Source organism: Idiotropiscis lumnitzeri, chromosome 1, assembly GCF_059441095.1.
Source record: "Idiotropiscis lumnitzeri isolate Australia: NSW breed Sydney's pygmy pipehorse chromosome 1, RoL_Ilum_1.0, whole genome shotgun sequence".
NCBI classification, from domain to species: Eukaryota; Metazoa; Chordata; class Actinopteri; order Syngnathiformes; family Syngnathidae; genus Idiotropiscis; species Idiotropiscis lumnitzeri.
The window spans coordinates 37,430,623-37,435,243 of NC_142391.1; positions in this window are offsets into that span (position 1 = coordinate 37,430,623).

Below are 4,621 nucleotides of genomic sequence, written 5' to 3' on the forward strand. Positions count from 1 at the left end.
CCACAGAAGGATAATGATGATGATGATGATGATGTGGATGGATGGCTGATGCCACATCAAATTCAGTGGATGTCAGTAAATTGGAACATATGTTACTTAAACTATAACATCATGATAATTCTCCTCCAAGATGGCTCATAAAGCTGGAATTTATTAGCCTAAATCGAGGGGGATGATAACATAGATAATTTTTAATGAAAGGTTAATGCAAGAATCAAAAGATAAAAATGGACCCAATGGCCTTGTATCGGCTATATTCTGCCTTGTAGCTAAAATCGGCACAATTTTCATGCGCAGAGGGGTGTTCCCCTTTCATTACATTTAATAGCTTCAAGCATAAAAATATACGGTTCCCTTTCATGGCTAATAAAACCGCAGATCTTTACATGATAAGCACATTGGAGACAAAGTGTAATAGAAATCAAACTGGAGTGAGGATTCTTGAAAATATTCCCTCCACCCCGGCCAAGTGAGAGTGAGTGTGCTGAGCTGCTTGTGAGCCATACCTCCACCCAGCAGGCTCCTGGAATCTATTCTCTATTCCCACACATGCGCTTTTAAAATAGGCCACATTGCAGAAAACGTGACTTTTCACCATTTTAATAAATGGAAGCCTGTCTGTGTGTAATTAATGGAATCCGAGCACTTTTGTCACATCTGTGCGCCATTGCACTGCGTGAGTAATTTATATCTATGCCAGTGTGCGTACGCTTACTGTCTTTTGACTGTCAACAGCGCTTCCATGACATGTTTACCAGGTCAGATCTGACCTTCTTAATCCTCCTCGTTATTAATACGATAAAGCCCATGTAAGGAACAATGAATCAAACCACCGCCTGACTCTCTCTTTTTTTTCCTTACCTTTCATACATATTAATTACATGGAGCTGCCAAGGGCTGAGGAGTGCATTAGCATGTACTGTACGTCCCAGTGCAGACGTATAAGTCCAATAAGCAGAGCTGTTGTGCCCCTGCAGCGTGAGCTAGTTCCCCTGGATTAGCCTTATGAGGCTGAGTGGCAGGAACTTGAACATGACAGAGCAGTGATACACTTTCTTGTCCACACAATTATCTGTGTCCTACTTTTAAAGCTAATTCTACACACTACCCCCCAGGTTGTATGGGAAGCATCCTGGTGGGGGGCATCAGTGGAGGGTGTCAGTCACAGGAGGACCAGACTGCCCCGGAGCAAAGCTGCCGGTCCCTTTTCTCAGAAGGAGTGGGGGACTGTGGGGGTGGTGGAATAGTGTTGAAGGGGGGCGCAGGATGATTGAAATAGAACTTGAGATGTAGGACACATAAATAAAGTCTTTTTTTTTTCTTCCTGAAATACACTTCCCTCGCCTCACATTTACATAATACTCCACCGTGCACTTCCTCGCTTCGATCAGCCCCAAGGTTTATGGAGTCATGTGGCGATGTATGTCGCGGCAACGTCGCCCTGTAATTCATAGCAACCTTCAAAACATTAGCAGGGACCCAAATCTTTGTATTTGGCGCATATACAAATATTTCTTGAATACGTAAAATGAACCCAAATTTTGGCAGTTTTCTTCTGTATGTGGCTGAATATCACACAATAGAGTGAGGAAATGAAATAAGGAATTGTGTTAGCAGTGTTACAAAAAACTGTTCAATTAGCTCATTTTTGACTGACGCTGTCAGAGATATGACCATATTTAATTACAGTTAAACTTGATAAGGGTAACATTCATTACCGTACAGTCCGAGACCGCTGCAAATTACAAATGCAATAATACACATAGAATTAAAAGTAGCTTCCTCACTTTGTCAGTACGCCACATTTAAAGTTGGAATTTTTCAAAATAAAAATCATACGTAGCCGCTCTAGTGAGATGCAGGTAGACCTCATGTTGCTTTAGGTAAGTGAAAATAAAAAACAATTTTCCTGTCGAGAAATCATAGAAAGCAGAGCTGTCTTGTGGAGATTGCGATGAAAGGAGAACACTCTTCTGTTTGGCAACAATGCTATGACAGCAACTCAGTTTCACACTATTTCAGTGTTGTCACTATTTGCTGACAGAAGTATCACATTCATTAGCACACATTAGTTGATAGGCACAGTAGGGGTTGAACAACTAAAGTTTTTTTTGTGGTTGATGATCGTCTGATAAAAGTCGAGTCAAAGTCGATTAGTTGATGATGTCACTGGTATTTTTTTACAGCGCTGTACATAGGTGTCTTTGGGTAGCGTGTAATAAGATGGCACATCGGAGGCATGCTTAACAAAAAAAAAAAAACATTTCTCTGTTAGTTTTATTGGATTTGAGGATAGACTTTTGTAAGAGATTGTGCTTCCTGTCTCGTTTTTGGTTCTTGTTAGCACACAGTTGTTGTTTATGCGTTATTGGACAATATATTGGCGACAAAGACGGAGCTTAAGTTCTTCCCTGGTTTCTAGCCACTCGTCCCGTGGTCCATGGTCTTGCATGAACAACCCATTGAATAGTCAGTTCAACCCTAGCACACATACACACATGCACACCCCCCCACACACCCACAGCCTCCATAAAGGGATAGACGCCTATACAAGCTTGCTGAATGAGACCATAGATGGTCTAGCCAATGTGTGAGGGAACGGGGCGGATTTGAAACAGATGGCAATGGCTGCGTACCATCAGCACAACAGAGGGGGACTCAAGATGGCCACAGGCCCCCTCGCATTAGCGCCGTTCAGGGAGATGCCTTATCATCCCGTCGTGATATGCTTTTAACAACAACCAACCCCCACCCTCAACCCAACCTCCTAGCGATGCTGAATCAATCATCTCTGCACTTATAACATCACATTTAAATCCAGGGGAGACCCTAGAACAGATAAGACAAATTCGGATCTCAATGAGTAAACATATTCCATAAAATGGAAATGAACCAAGTTATGTTAAAGGTTATGTTAAATGTTTTTTTTTTGTTCAGTAAACTGAAATTAGTAATAATTTTCTTTTTTATCCATTCATTTTGGAGAAATTAGAAAATAAATGACGGCTTGAAAAAAACTACTTTTAATGAGGAAAATGGCCCCGCCCCCCTCCGCACTCCGCATGGTACTACAATAGTCAGCCAACAGAGCGATTACGAACTCTCCATTTGAAATTCTTGTACTTTCATTACTTAGAACGTCCAAAAACGGAGATCAATTGGCACCAAAATTCATGTGGACATTCCTACCTATGACCACTTCAACATATCAAAAGGATTAACCTCTCCGTGGCTGATTTATATGGGACTGAGGAACTGTGGACGTGAGCTGAGGTACATAGATTATGCTGTTAGGACAGCGCACTGCTTCTTTGCTGATCACGGTGAAGACGCATGGCATGAAAGCACCATTTTGACTGAAGTAGGAATGAGTATACATTTTGGTGGCGATCGGTTGCCGTTTTAGACAACATAATTGACAATTCGAGCGATATTACCTCCCTGCTGTGACGTAGACAGCTGAGACTGGAAAAAAATAACAAGAAAGAGGGTATGTCAATTAGTCATGAATCTCATCACAAGAATATTTAAATCACTACAGAGTGTTTTATGGGGGGCATTTTAGTACTGATGTCATTTTTAAATGCAAACCGATTATATACCTAAGTGCCAATGTTAATGTCAGTGAAGCATCCCTTTAAAGAAAATGCTTGACGGGCTCTACTTGGCCTGTTTGTGGATTGAATGATGCTGCCGTATACAAAGCTTGCCTGGAATATAACTTTCAGCCGCCTTGCTGTATGATTGCGAATCACATCGCAATGCGCTGCTAATTAAGCTTTGTGAATATATAGTCGTTACACAGACACATAGACATGACACAGAATAAACATATCTTCGTAGTTCTTCACACATATGTCGTTTTCACTGCCTTCCTGTGTTGAAAGACCAATTTTGTCTGAGAAAATACATAGATGCATAATTATAGTGTATCAGAGATGGATTCTAAATTACGTGTGTTACGGTAGCACTGTGTGTTGCAAACAGGCTACTGAAAGAGCAGCCAAAAAAAAAAAAAAAAAAAAAAAAACAAGAATCATGTATCTTTGCAAGTAGAAATTAATAAAAACACGATGTCAAGGAGCTAGAAAAAATGGTTTCATCTAATGGATTCCTCACAGAAAACAGCTTTTAGACAATCAATCTTGCCTGTGAAAGCCCAATTATTTAAGTAATTGTTCCTCACAACTGCCACAGGAATTTGTCCTTTGAATGTACTAAAAGTAAGCATCTTTTGTCACTTGCAAAATGGCTCGTACCAGTTTTATTGTGCTCATATCTTCTCAGCTGCCGTTCACGTAACAACTTAACATCACTTTCTACATTTATGGAGCGATCCATTCTGTGCATGTCAAAGCACAGCAGACATTGTATGTGAAAACACATACAATGTCAATCAGGCGTTTGATCTGACAATACAATAATTGAACTTCATGATTCAATTACTTAGTGCTCTTACCCACACTTACACAAAGTGATGAAATCAATCAATCAATATAAACAGCAACATTTGTATTGTGTCAATTTGCAGTTAAAATATACGTCGCAAGAGTTGCTTACTGTAAATTATCCTATACATGCCTATGTGTACATGCCATTTCAATAAATGAGCATTATTCAT